Source organism: Malus sylvestris, chromosome 3 (assembly GCF_916048215.2).
Source record: "Malus sylvestris chromosome 3, drMalSylv7.2, whole genome shotgun sequence".
Taxonomy (NCBI): domain Eukaryota; kingdom Viridiplantae; phylum Streptophyta; class Magnoliopsida; order Rosales; family Rosaceae; genus Malus; species Malus sylvestris.
The window spans coordinates 35,175,505-35,190,823 of NC_062262.1; the positions used below are offsets into that span (position 1 = coordinate 35,175,505).

The window sequence follows — 15,319 nt, forward strand, 5'->3', positions numbered from 1 at the left end:
GGATCTACAACTGCGAGCTCGATCCGTTCTGGAGTTGTGGATCTACGCCTGCTTCAACCCAAGAGCTGCTTCAATCCGTTCTGCGAGCTCTTTCGCCGCGACTTCGACAACGGCGGGGGAATCGGCGTCGTTGAGGCGCAGATCTTGGGTTTGAGCATGGATTGCAGAGAGATCTGGGCAGCTGGGGGGACGACGCAGCCTCGGCTGCCTTTCCGACGACGGATCCACGACGACTTTTTCGATAATATCGCGATATTTTGACGATAATGAGACGGATATGTGGGAAAATATCGGAGCCTCTGAAAAACGATAATATCTGCGAAATATCGCCGATATTATCGATATTTAATACCATGGTTCTACTCAAGGTCTAAAATATAGATATTATCTTGATATTTTCATCAAAATTTTCGTGTTTTTGAACTACTAATATTTCTGATATCATCGATATTTTATACCTTGGTTCTACACTCACAATGTTTGCCAGCTCGCTAGATAATCAACTTAAATCAGTTAAATTCATCATGCAATGCATTTCCTTCCAATTTTTTTTTTGTGATAAATTAATAGATAATTAACTAAATAAATATCCTGCAAAGTTTCAATAAAAATTTTCAAGTTTTTCTTACAATTTCCGTGATTTTTATTCAATTTTTATCGATATCGATAATATTCCGATATTTCCATCGAAATTTTCGTGTTTTTGAACTACCAATATTTCCGATATCATCGATATTTTATACCTTGGTTCTACTAGATCGAAAAATAGCACCGATGGTTAGACCAACACTAAATAAAAATGAAAACTAACGAAAAGTTCAAAAAAAACCTTTAAATTTAATGAAAAGTAACAAATAAAGATGTAGTAAATAGTACCATATAAAGGTAAAAATGTGATTTTTCGTTGAAAGTAAACAATACCGAAAGTATTTCGTTAAAACTCCCTAAATAAAATTTACCAAATGTATTTCTTTAACAATACATTTGTAATCACTTGTAAGAGATGAAAAGAAGATACGAGCAATTTCAATACTGCAGCTTTATTTGGAATTTGTATTGGATTGCAGTGATATCGAATCGACAGAAGCATCAACAGTGTGTGTGCGTTTCCTACTACTGTGTGGGATAAACAGATTTGGTTGATAGACCAAACCATAGACCGAAATATGACGCCCTTTGCACAATTGACCCGTTACACATTTACTGTCGACATCTATATAAACAGCGCTGCTGGAGATAATGAACGTACGGCTTTGGGTATTACTTTAAATCGATCGACGAAACGCGCCACCTGGTCTCGTGCTTCTGCTATTGCTCAAGGGGGATGAAGTCTGACTGGACAGTTGCACATCAGATAGTGAAACAGAACTGCTCTGTGAAAAAATCAATCCACCTGAACTACTTGAGGTGTTCCCGGAAGAAGGCACTCTGGTTGAGTAAGTATCCTTTTTGGAAGCTAAAAGTAATTCAGGCCGGAGATCCGATGATGAGAATGATGGAGCCAGGGTGGCCAGCAGTGACCCAACCGGATATTGAACAACAGGCATATCAACGAGAGATGAAGCTGAGAGGTTGTACCTCATGGTCTGCACTGGATGGTCGAATTTGCATGTAGATCCAAACTTGCACTGACCATTTTGCAGGTAAAATGTACACGGTTGCACTCCCTGTCCAAACAAAAGCACGTTAATTTTCTCCATAGAATATGACATTGTTTAACAAATTAATGAAATATACGCAATTCACTACATATATGGTATAATGCTCATAATAATCGACACGGGCACAAAAAGGCACGAGATCTAACATTAAAAATCTAAAAACGTCTGTTGCTTCACGATAATACTTTTGTTACAAAGCGGCCAACCAAATTTAAATAATAAAACAAAAAATGTGAAGAAGAAGACTGTGAACCAGCAAGATCAGATAAAGAAAAGCAACCCTACATTAGAGGGGATTAGAGGGGAAAGACATCTCAAAGAATGAGGGCAATAGCAATTCTATCAACGAAGAACAAACTGATAAAAAGTAATTGTAACATAGAGAAAGCAAAAATATAAAACATAAAGTGAGCACTGAGAATAATGCCAGTGCTGAAGCACAAAACTCAAGCGAAGATACGTATATATCATTGCAAGGGCATACACAGCATATATAATTTTGTTTAAGGACTGCAGCAAAGGATTTCCAGTCAAGGAACCTTCTGTCATCTTGCTCCTTTATTCCAAAGCACCTTTTGGATAGATAACTATTTCATAAGGTTTTTCAGCAACCAGAGGCAAATTTGTTTTTCGAGTTACAACTTATAATGTGTTGCCGTGTCATCTGATTCCTATATTGAGCACATTAAACATAAACATTATTCCTACATTAACCATACAACCACTGGTGCCCACCGTACAACCCTACAATATTTGGAGGCATGAAAAACTAGCAAATCTGGATAGGTACCTTTGGGTTTCAAACCTGAGACCACACGGGACAAACCCATGTGCCTCAGCCACCCTACTGAGCCCCTGTTGGTTGATGCTCATTAAATATCAAAATGTCTCCTTAAATTACATCAATCACCAATCAGGTTTGTACAACACTGAGCATTAACTTCCTCAGAACTCAATGGCAAAGATTCTTGTACAAAATATAACCTTAATAAAAGAAGACTGCTAACGAGACCAAGGTAAACGAACATACCTACCTACACTGCAGAACAATCAAAATGAAAAACATGTTTACTCAACCTATAAACATAGTATGACAGCCTTTTGTTTGCCACCTAATTTTTATTTCATTTGGTTGTACAAAGGAGGTCAACCAGGTATGCCTTTAGATATGATAGTAGCATCCCACAATCCCCTTTTGGAAAAAGATTACTGTTTAATCGAGTAAAAGAAAAACAACTCTTGGGTCTACCAAATTGGATAACCAAGTGATGAACTCAATAACTTCTAACAGAGGAATTTAAAACAAAAAATTAAAAATTTGTTTGTACCATACTTGACCAATCCCGAAACTACCGAGCACCGGCCAACGCTATACTGTCAAGGACCCAGAAGAGTTCCCCTCCGACCAGGAGGCCAATCACTACTCGACACGTGTCAAGATTAGAAGCCAATCAGAGCGCAGCACGTGTCAACATCAAGAACCAATCATAACATGACACATGTCAATGTGACAAAGCTACAAGTTTTTCTATAAATAGGGGTCATTCCCCCACAATATTGCCTAATGCCATTTTGTGTTAAATCATTCACAAGAACTCACTAAATTGAGAGCTTGATCCTTTGTACTTGTGTAAGCCCTTCACTACTAATAAGAACTCCTCTACTCCGTGGACGTAGCCAATCTGGGTGAACCACGTACATCCTGTGTTTGCTTCTCTGTCTCTATTCATTTACGTACTTATCCTCACTAGTGACCGAAGCAACCAAGCGAAGGTCACAAAACCTGACACTTTCTGTTGTACCAAAGTCTTCGCTGATTTTGTGCATCAACATTTGGCGCCGTCTGTGGGAAACGACACTTATTCCTACTCTCTTCAGCTGTGTCAAGCTGGTTTCTATCATTCGTACACTTTCTTTTGACCAGGCATCCCTCTCCAACATGGGAAGCGAAGGAAGCCACAGCACACAGAATGACACCCCCCTTGCACATAGTGCGAAACAACGAAAGAAGGAAGGAAAACGAGTTCTTCTTCAAGCTAAAGTCGATGAGTTGGAAGCTCAGAACAACAAGATAGCAATAAGGAATGAGGTCCTCCAGGAGCAATATGAGAAGCTCTTCGAGACACTCCACGAAGCTAGGCAAGCTCAGACACGCGAGCTTGTTGCCCCCGTGGAAGTCAACCATCAACTGGGTGCCCTCCAACATGGAGGGTCACATGCATTCGACATAGATATCCCTGATAGGGAACAGATTACCCCTCGACTTGATAATCAACATGAGGCTTCTCTTAACCCAGTTGCTTCGACCCGAACCATGAGAAGTGGAGGGAGACACCTCTTTACTGAAGGGGCAGAAGGATCGAAAGCCGTCTTTCGCGATTGTCGGGATTTCCTGAAGCAACGTCGAGAGAATTCCATCCATATAAGCTCAAAGATTAATGACCCAAGGATTTCTGAGAGACTCGGTCCCCTGCCACGGCCCAAGCCGGCCACCAATTTGGGGAAGGGGCAACAAGTCCCAGAGAGACATGAGGGTACAGGGGACTCAGAGGTGTTCCGACAGACATACCCTGGAAGCCAGTACAGCGAGTCCAGGGAAAAATCACATGCCCTTGATCAAACCTTCCTAATTCCAAGAGGAGATGGAGATTTACGAAAGAAAGCTCCAGTGACACATAACTCCGCTCAGGACCCCCTTGTCCTACAACTTCTTGAGGAAGTAAACAAGTTGAAGGCTGAACGTCAGGCTGAAATACCTGACTGGAACCAACCCAGGCCTGGCCCTCTTACAAGGAGGATCCTCAACACCCCCCTTCAAGCAAAGACAAAGCAAAAGCTTGGCTTGCAACTTTATACTGGAAAAGAGGACCCGATTGAGCACCTTAACCTCTTTGAGTCCACCATGGCATACCGGATGCACACCGACGAAGAGCGATGTCTTCTCTTCCCCTCCACCCTCTCTGGTGGAGCTCTAAATTGGTATTGTCGTCTTACACCTGAGACGGTAGACTCATTTGAGGAATTGAGGAAACTATTTGTTTCCCAACACATTTTCCAAACCGATCGCTTGCACTCTGCAGATGACTTGTACACTATCCGCCAGAAGCCAGACGAGTCATTACGTATGTATGCTGGCCGCTTCAGCCATGAATACTCCCGGTGTGCCGAGGCAGATGACAAGACTGCCCTCAAAGCCTTCACGGCAGGCCTACGTGATTGTTTCTTTAAATACATGATCAATGCCAATACTTGGAAGACTTACTCTGAGGTGATGGCGCAGGCTTATAACCATGCCTCCGCCGAGGCAAAGACATATCAGGGGAAACCCCCTACAACCATCCTTTATCAACAAGTGGGAGGTGGAAGCCAGACTCACCTAAATGAGAAGACCTCGACTTCCCAAACAGCAGTGGCACCTCCCCATGCCTTGCATAATGCTTCACCGAATCAACAGACATATCAATTTCAAGGCAAGATGAAGGATTTCCATCCTCACCACTCTCCTTTCAGTAAAAAGAGTAAGGGACACTATCCCGATAACCAAGGGTATCGCCACAATAACGCTCGCCCCCAGGCAGTCAATGCAGTGGGTCAAACCCGCGTCAAGATACCCCCTACCCCAAGGTATGAGACATACACGCCCTTGAATGCCACATGCGCGGCCATTTACCCCAGCATAGCTCACCTGATACCAAAACCAAAGCCGAGGCACCCAGATTACACGCCCCCGAATAACGCGGGCACGTTTTGTTGCTACCATGAGCATAACGGCCATGATAGCGAGAAATGTATCATCCTCCGTGATCGTATTGAAGCTTTGGCACGAGAAGGAAAAATTGATCAATTCCTTCTTCACCCTCAAAGAGATAACCGTAACCAACGCCAGGTGAATGTCATATATTCCATAAGCGGCGGCACACCCATATCTGAATCTTCCAATAGGGCCATGAAAAACAGTGAACGAAGTCTGAGGCCTGGTCACCAAGTGTTTCACGTGGAAGACATCAGGGGAGGGAAGTATCAAAAACCTAACTGGGATCCGATATGTTTCTACCCTGAGGAAGAAAGAGGCATCATCTACCCTCATAACGACCCATTGATCGTGGAGGCTCACATAGCCAACTTTGATGTTCGACGAATCCTCGTAGACACAGGGGCTTCGGTCAATATCATGTTTGCCGAAGCTTTCAAGGCGCTCAGTGTAGCTGAACACTTGCTCGATCGCTCGATTTCTCCTCTGATAAGCTTCTCCGGTGATATCGTGCAACCCTTAGGGAGCATACATTTACCCTTTACTATTGGTACAGGCCCTTACACGGCTACCATTACCACTAACTTCCTAGTGGTTGACTGCCCAACGGCATACAATGTCATCTTTGGGCGCACAGGCATCAATGATCTCAAGGCTATGGTATCCACGCATATGCTGTTGATGAAATTTCCAACCCCCCATGGCAACGGCTACATCAGAGGAGATCAGCTTAGTGCACGATCATGTTACAACACTTCAGTTAAGCAACAACACTTGCCCGGACCCAAGGAAACCCTGTCTGTACATGACCAAGTCACAAAGACCAGCCTAGATGAAGCGAACTTGGATCTTCCTGATAGCAACAATCAACCCGATGATCCTCGAGATGACTCTTTCACCCAGCAAGCCCAACCTGCTGAAGAGTTGGAGAAGGTACCTATCTCAAGAGATTATCCAGATCGCATGGTGAAGATTGGCACCACATTGTCACCACCCCTTCGGTTAGCATTGATATCTTTTTTGAAAGAGAACACTGAAGTCTTCGCCTGGTCATACGAGGACATGCCAGGCATCTCTCCCGATGTCATCTGTCATCGTTTGAGTATTGACCCCAAGATCAAGCCGGTGAGACAGAAGCGAAGATCTTATGACGCTGAACGATACGAGGCAATGAAAGCAGAAGTTAAAAAACTCAAAGGCATAGGCTTTGTCCGCGAAGTCAATTACCCGACATGGGTAGCAAATGTGGTCCTTGTTAAGAAAAATCCGACCAAAGAAAGTCTTTTGCTTCAAAAGGTCTTGTGGAGAATGTGTGTTGACTACACCGACCTAAACAAAGGGTGTCCGAAAGATAGCTTCCCTCTTCCTCTTATTGACAGACTTATAGACTCTACGGCCGGGTGTGAACTCCTGAGCTTCATGGATGCTTACTCAGGATACAACCAAATCCTCATGAACCCTTCGGATCAAGAACACACAGCCTTCACTACCGACAGAGGACTATACTGCTATAAAGTCATGCCTTTCGGCCTAAAGAATGCAGGAGCGACTTATCAGAGACTAGTCAACTCAATGTTCGCCGAGCAGATTGGGAAGAGCATGGAAGTTTACGTTGATGATATGTTAGTCAAGAGCAAACATGCTGACCAACACATCACCAACCTATCTGAAACTTTCACTATTTTGAAGAGGTATCGAATGAGGTTAAACCCCAACAAATGTGCCTTCGGCGTAGGCTCTGGCAAATTCTTAGGTTTCATGATTAGCCAACGAGGCATTGAAGCTAATCCCGAGAAGATCAAAGCAATCCTCGACATGAAGGAACCGGTAACTTCAAAGGACATCCAGAGCCTTACTGGCAAGGTGGCAGCCTTAACCAGGTTCATTTCTAAGGCCACAGACAAATGTGCTCCCTTTTTTAAAGCACTTAAGGGAAGTAGGAAGTACATTACATGGACTGATGAATGTGCCGAGGCATTCAAAAACCTCAAGGAGTACATGAGTAAAGCCCCTCTACTCTCCAAGCCCGAGGTAGGAGACATTCTCATTATCTACCTATCGGTATCAGCTTCAGCCGTAAGTTCCGTTCTCATTCGAAAGGATGAGAATATTGAGCGACCTGTCTACTACGCTAGCAAAGCCCTACAAGATGCGGAGACACGATACTCCAACATTGAGAAATTAGCTCTAGCATTGGTCATGTCTGCTCGGAAACTTCGCCCTTATTTCCAAGCACACGCCATCATCGTGCTTACCAATCACCCTCTTCGACAGATACTCCAGAGTCCTGACACGTCTGGGCGAATGATCAAATGGGCGATAGCATTGGGTGAGTTTGACATCTCCTACCAACCAAAACCAGCCGAAAAAGGTCAAGCAGTAGCAGATTTCATTGCCGACTTCACATATCCGGTTGACATTGCTTCTACACCTGAAGCAGTGGCTTCATTACCCCCGGAAGCTCAGAAGGTAGAATCAACGACCTCAGCTTGGAGTCTGTATGTTGATGGCTCATCCAACCAACAGGGCTGTGGAGCGGGACTAGTCTTGACTACGCCCGACAAGGTAGCAATGGAGTATGCTCTTCGTTTCAAATTCAAGGCATCAAACAATGAGGCCGAGTATGAAGCCCTTCTGGCAGGATTACGTTTGGCCAAACACCTCGGGGTTAAACAAATTGATATTTTCAGTGACTCCCAATTAGTGGTCAACCAGGTTACCAACAACTTTGATGCTAAGGACAGCTCCATGGCAGCATATCTTGCGCAAACACAACTTTTGCTCAAGCACTTCCACTACCAGATCACCCAAGTTCCTCGAGCGGCAAACAGTCATGCAGACGCCCTGGCTCGCCTCGCCTCAGCTGTGGAAGACAAGATTGGAAGAAAAATTCATGTCGAACTGTTGGCAACACCAAGCACCATGGCCGCAGAAGTATGCAACTTACAACAGGGGGATAGTTGGATCACCCCGATCTATAATTTCCTTGCTCATGGCACCCTCCCAAATGATAAAGTCCAGGCTAAGCAAATTCGATACAAGTCTACCCGCTACCTGATCATCAATGATCAACTCTATAAGCGAGGTTTTAGCCTGCCATACTTAAGGTGTCTTACGCCTGCCGAGGCGGAAATCGTCCTTCGGGAAATACATGAGGGAGTCTGTGGAGATCATGCTGGATCTCGGTCCCTAGCACACAAGACTTTTCGCCAAGGATATTACTGGCCAACACTCCACCAGGATGCCATCAAAGTATCCCGCTCATGTGACAAATGTCAACGATATGCAACTATTCCTCATTCCCCTCCAGAGCCTCTTACTCCTATGATCAGCCCTTGGCCCTTCGCCCAGTGGGGACTTGATTTGATCGGCCCAATGCCGGCAGGGAAGGGCAAAGTCTGTTACGCAGTCGTTGCAGTGGACTACTTCACAAAGTGGGCCGAAGTAGAACCCTTGGCAACCATTACTGAGGCAAAGATAGAAGACTTTGTGTGGAAGAACATCCTTTGTAGATTCGGCATTCCCAATGCGATAGTCACTGACAATGGGCGACAGTTTGACAACAAGAAGTTCAGGTTGTTCTGCTCTAAGTTCAACATCAACTTATGCTTTGCCTCTCCAGCTCATCCCCAGTCTAATGGACAAGTTGAAGCCATCAACAAAATAATCAAGCGCACTTTGAAAACCAGCTTGGACAAAGCTAAAGGCTGTTGGCCAGAATTTGTACCCCAAGTTCTTTGGTCATATCGCACTTCATATCGGACTTCAACAGGAGAAACTCCATTCTCACTTGCCTTTGGCACAGAGGCGGTTGTCCCTGTTGAGCTCGAGCAAGCAACATTCCGAGTCCAGAACTACATTCAAAGTGAAAATGACAAACAACTCACCCTCAACTTGGATTTAGTCGAGGAACACAGAAACCAAGCTCACTTGAGGAATGTCGCCTACAAGCAGCGCATCTCCAACTATTATGACTCTAGGGTCAAGCTTCGTTCTTTCAAAATAGGAGACTGGGTCTTAAAGAAAAGATTACTCTGCGACAGAGTCCCGAGTGAAGGCACACTTAGTCCAAACTGGGATGGACCGTATGAAGTCATTGGCATCAGTCGCCCTGGCTCTTACACACTTAGAAGCTCCGATGGCAAGACCCTTGGCCATCCATGGAACGCTGATCACTTGAAGTACTACTACAAATAGACTCACGATGTACAAGTGTTGAGCTATAGCCGTTCGGCATCCTATGTAATGAAGGCCATTTGGCAATGAATTCAATAAAGAGGTAATTTAGCCAACTCAGCCCTCACTCTTTTACATTCCTAGCAAGGGAACACTCAAGTGTTGAAACCTCAAAGCAGATATATCCAACACGAAACAAAATCTAAGTATGTGTCGACAAGACTATACAAAGAAAGGAACAACCAAACAATGGCTTATATCCAAACAATAGATCTATTCATACATAGCCAAACATGCATTAATAATAGTGCAAACACTCATAAACACCTAAAATCCAAAACTCTCAAGCTTATAACATGGGCACATGTTATACACACATCAGACTACTACATCCAGAATACATGCAGATAGTAAAGACACTGCTATTCATTCTCATCTGAAGCCGAACCCCTGGCAGTATCATTCCGCGTCCTACCATCATCCTCTGCATCCCCAAGATCCTCTTCACCATGCTGAGTCTGTGCATCAGCACTACCTTCATTATCAGACTCATCTTCGCTGCTAGGATCAACAGCAAGGACAAATGTCTCGCCCTTTCGATGATGCTCATCTATATCTTCGTGGTATTTTCGAAGAATGCTCCCATCATCATAACGATCAAGGACGGCCATCCATTTCCTTTTTTCAAAGCGAGCTTCTTGAGCACAGTAGGGTTTAATAGCAAGATGAAAGGTCGAAGAACTTAAGTATTCTTGCACAGCAGCCTCCCTTTCAGTTGGAATGCTCTTCTCCAGTTCAGAAATCTCAACTAAGGCACCATCCAATTCTCCCCTAACCTTGGATACTTCCAAGGTAGCCACCTCCAACTGTTTTTTAGTTGCCTCAAACAATTTCTTAAGCCTTAGGTTCTCACCATTTCGCCTTTTCAAGCTCTCCATGGTTTCATCCTTCAGTTGGAGAGCCTGAGTCAAAAGTCCCTTATTCCTTCGGGCCTCGTCCACAAGCTGCTTATTCTCCTTCAGTTTTGCCTTATACCGCTCAACCTCTTGCAGTCTGTCGTGATACTCGGCCATGACCTGCATGGCAAGACGATCATCACTACCTAAATAATGATAATAAAGAGGAAAAAGTAAGGAAATGACAAAGTAACACTCACATATGAAGACAGCTTCAACATCCGGTCGCAATCCGATTCATCCTTAGCTAAGGGCTCTCCGAGCTCATCGAAGGCGAATCGACGCCCTGCCAAGCAATTGTTGATATCCCCAAAATCCTTTGGCCGCGTGGCAACCCTCAAGTCCTTCCACGGGACACTGCCAGCTCTTTCCTTACCTTTCCCCTCATGGCGGGAACCAGGATCACTTTCCTGGACAGTGTGCTCCATAGTAAGAGGATGAGGCAACAGTCGGCTCCCTTCTCCTGCAACTACGGCCGTAGCATTATCAACGGTCTCGACTCCAGTCTTCCTAAAGGCAGGCCCCTTAAGGACCCCATCTTGGGACTTAGGTCTAACGGATGGTTCCCCTCGGAACTTATGAATTTTCTTATGTGGTAGGATGTCTTCCGAAGGAACTAACACTGGTGCTTTCCTTTTATGGGTGCTAGTCCCTGTTTTCTTGCTTACCTTCTCCACTGTATAAGGAAAATCAAAATAAGAAATACAACTTTCCAAATAAAGTAAGGAATTGAGCTAAGTTTACATGAAGGATACAACTTACTCGATCGTCCCTGGCTCTCGGAAACTAAGGGTTGAAAACCGTACCGACGAAATAAGGGTCGTAGCTTGCTTAAGTGTCTATCCTCTTTGGGCACCCTCAACACCTTCTCTATGTCAGATAGCTCCTGCCCAAACAGTTGGATGGTGCCCCGCGTCACTACATGAAGCAAAGTGTTAGAAGCAAGAAAAGACCACAACAAATAGCAAATAGTACGAACGGTTGATACGTTACAACCTACAGTCTGGAAGTGAGTAAGCACACGTCGCTCAGGCGTGACACCCTTATCATACTCCCAATCATTATACAGAAAGCACCAACGGTTTTTCCATGTGTAGTATGCCTTTTTCTTACCATACACAATACGCTCTCTCTCACTCCGACATGCACACTCGGCATAACCAGTGCATGATTTTGCTGGGCGCATCTTGTAACAGTAACGCCACTGATGGAAGGAAGGCTCACACAACCCACACTCCATCCAAATGATATAAAATCCAATCAAAGTATCCCAGAAACCAGGATTGAGTTGCCCAGGTGCATATCCGATCAAAGATAACATCTTTTGCAACCACGGATGTAAAGGTAGTCTCACCCCTAAAGTCAGTAATATCTGGGTGTAGAACATAACATGACCCTGGGGAGGCTCAGAAGGCCATTCTTCATCATGTACCAAACGTATCCCTACACTACGAGGGATATTACATGACTGCCTTAGCGCCTCAACCTGCTTCTCATTATCTAACAAGTTATTCTTTAGATGGTCTGCTGTGAACTCAGAGCGAACTATGGGTATGGCATCAAAAACAACCCCCTCACCCAACGCCATGGAGGAAGAACTAGCAATAGCTAAAGTTTGACGGTTGGGAAGATCATCCAATGTTTCTCTAGTACCGGACTCTAACAAAGACCCTGAAGACTCCGACATTGCAGACTCAGACTTAGAGCTAAAGCTAGAAGAGCCCTCATCACTAGAACTTCCAGGCTCTGACATCTACAATAAGAAGAAACAAATTCTATCACTACATGCATGATCAAAACATAAGGAAGTTCCTATATTACCCACATGAAGATGGTGCAAAGCGATGCCGGAACCCTTCTCAATCAGAAAGCAATCCGTCTTCCACAGTTACTACAAAACAAGCAAATGAAGACCGTGTCAAGCGCCAAAAAAAAAAAAAAAAAAAAAAAAAAAAAAAAAAAAACAGCTTCATCCAAAAAAGCTTCACCCGAAAAGCTTCACCTCCAAAGCTTCACCCACAAAGCTTCACCTCAAAAGCTTCACCCGCAAAGCTTCACCCAAAAAAGCTTCACCCGAAAAGCTTCACCTAAAAAGCTTCACCCACAAAGCTTCACCCAAAAAAGCTTCACCTGAAAAGCTTCACCTCCAAAGCTTCACCCACAAAGCTTCACCTCAAAAGCTTCACCCACAAAGCTTCACCCAAAAAAGCTTCACCCGAAAAGCTTCACCTCCAAAGCTTCACAAGGGCCCAAAGCTTCACTTAAAAAAGCTTCACCTACAAAGCTTCACCTAAAAAAGCTTCACCTAGAAAGCTTCATCTACAAAGCTTCATCTACAAAGCTTCACCATCAAAGCTTCACCTAGAAAGCTTCAACACCAAAGCTTCACCTACAAAGCTTCAACACAAAACCTTGCTCCAAATAAACAAATTTTGTTCACACAACCTAAACATTTTTTGTTTTACACCCACAAGGGCCCAAAATCTTCCTTCTTATTTATTCACTTATATATGTTCCCAAACATATTATGATAGATCAAATAATAATTCAAAGTCCAAAATTTAGTTATGGACAAAAATACAAGCAATTCACCAGTACTGAAGTTGCTACAAAAACTGGAATCTTCCCCAGCCTAGAAATCCAACAAAGCTTCGCCTCCTTTTCTCTATCAAATTTTTGCAGCTGCTGCTTCTCTCCAATGGAGCTGAATTTTGGACACCCTCTAGTTCTTGAGCAGATGAACAACTTTCAAGAAGGAACCATTTCTGTTTGAGCCACGGAAATTAAAGTGTTGAAGCTCCAAGCATGACAGTCGGATTCTTGCAGATTTCGAAGCTGCTGTGATGTTTCGAAGATCTGGAAATATTTAACCATTAGTTCATTCTGAATTTTTGATATGTTATGAAAGAGACGATGAGGAACAACTTCAATGAAGAAAGCATGCTGATCTGAACAAGAGAAAATAGAGTTTCAAAGCTCACAACAAATCTGACGGGTTGACAGAAAAATAATAACCAGTCATTCATCATACCTGGATTTCTGGAGTTATACTTCTCCGAGGGATCTCAAATTTGGATATGTTGAAGTTCACAAGCTGAGGAACAACTTCAATGAAGAAAGCATGCTGATCTGAGCAAGAGAAAATAGAGTTTCAAAGCTCACAACAAATCTGACGGGTTGACAGAAAAATAATAACCAGTCATTCATCATACCTGAATTTCTTGAGTTATACAGCTCCGAGGGATCTCAAATTTGGATATGTTGTAGTTCACAAGCTGAGGAACAACTTCAATGAAGAAAGCATGCTTATTTGAGCAAGAGAAAATAGAGTTTCAAAGCTCACAACAAATCTGACGGGTTGACAGACAAATGATAAACAGTCACTCATCATACCTGGATTTCTGGAGTTATACTGCTCCGAGGGACCTCAAATTTGGATATGTTGTAGTTCACAAGTTAAGGAACAACTTCGATGAAGAAAGTATGTTGATCTGAGCAAGAGAAAATGGAGTTTTTGAAGCTCACAACAAGTCTGACGCGTTGATATACAAATGACGAACAAGCACTCATCATACCTGAATTTCTGGAGTTGTACTGCTCCGATGGATCTCCAATTCGGATATGTTGTAGTTCACGAGCTAAGGAACAACTTTCATGAAGATGGTTTTGCGATCTGAGCCACAGAAAATGGTGTTATATTGAAGAAAAGCTAAAGGAAGACTAAAGCAAAGCAAAAGAGAAGCTAAAGGAAGACAAAATCATGGCACATGATAATGAGTCATACCCTACCCCTCATTCAGCTCCATTCGAATACACCCATGTAAATGACACAAGAAAAAGGGAGGGAGTAAAAAAAAAATAATAATAAAATAAAATAAAATAAAAAAAAAAAAAAAAAAAAAGTTCCTAGGCCTCCACTTCTTTGGGCCTAACACATCTTCATAACAAAAAACAATATATGAAGAAAGAGCCCTGGGTTACCACTTCGAAAAGAAACAAGTGAAGTTTTCCTACTCATGACATTGACTACTAGCTAGACACCTCATTCGGCAACTCTCTTCGCCTGAAGACTTGGGGGACTCCCACCATATGCTACTGCACCTTGATACTCGGCAGTCTCACAACCACTCAGTGACTTGGATTTTTCAAGTCTCCAACCGAGAAGTTTTCCTCACTCGGGAAATTAAGGGAACACTACCTCAAACTACATGCTCCACTCACAAAGCTTCAACAATACAGGTTTCAACAAAAGCAAAAAATTCAAAGAACTTTATGAAGAAGGCTTTGGTGTATTTAACACAATATGTTGAAATGAAGCAAAGCTTATTTATTAATATTTTCGATAAGCCACAAATATGTACATATACATGAGTCAAAATAAACAAACAAAAGGGAGCCTTCACAAAGGTTGCTTAGGGGAAGTCTCAGCAGTCGGTAGAGCCCCAGAAAGAGAAAGCACCGGAGGGTGGTTATCCGGAGCCTCAGTACTTGACAAAACCCCAGAAGGAGGAGGCATTGGAGGTTCATCATTTGAAGCTTCATTACCAGGTACAGCCCCAGAGGACGAAGGCAATAAATGCCTTTGGAACAAACCCACAAACCGCTGATGATCAAGTAAAACCTTACCATCAGATTCCTTCATCTGGTCAAGCTTCCTCTTCATGTTTGTAGCATAGTCATGGGCGAGCCGGTGCAACTGCTTATTCTCATGCTTGAGCCCTCTAATCTCCTGTTTGAGACTCATCACTTCAGCAGCCAATGATTCAACTTGGCGG

The 15,319-nt window shown here is 43.4% G+C and overlaps 2 long non-coding RNA genes and 1 pseudogene across 2 annotated transcripts; all 3 read right to left on the bottom strand.

Moving 5' to 3' along the window:
* Positions 1 to 1,015: 1,015 nt before the first annotated feature.
* Positions 1,016 to 15,319, bottom strand: part of LOC126615796 (zinc finger CCCH domain-containing protein 32-like) — a 37,753-nt pseudogene continuing 23,449 nt past the window's right edge.
* LOC126615803 (uncharacterized) lies at positions 11,039 to 12,447 on the bottom strand. The gene is made up of 3 exons (XR_007620905.1): positions 12,370 to 12,447; positions 11,307 to 11,462; positions 11,039 to 11,220 (listed from the first exon to the last, which is right to left on the bottom strand). It is a non-coding gene; the product is annotated as an uncharacterized LOC126615803 (long non-coding RNA).
* LOC126615801 (uncharacterized) lies at positions 13,019 to 14,343 on the bottom strand. Its single transcript, XR_007620903.1, has 4 exons — positions 14,120 to 14,343; positions 13,938 to 14,035; positions 13,576 to 13,673; positions 13,019 to 13,400 (listed from the first exon to the last, which is right to left on the bottom strand). It is a non-coding gene; the product is annotated as an uncharacterized LOC126615801 (long non-coding RNA).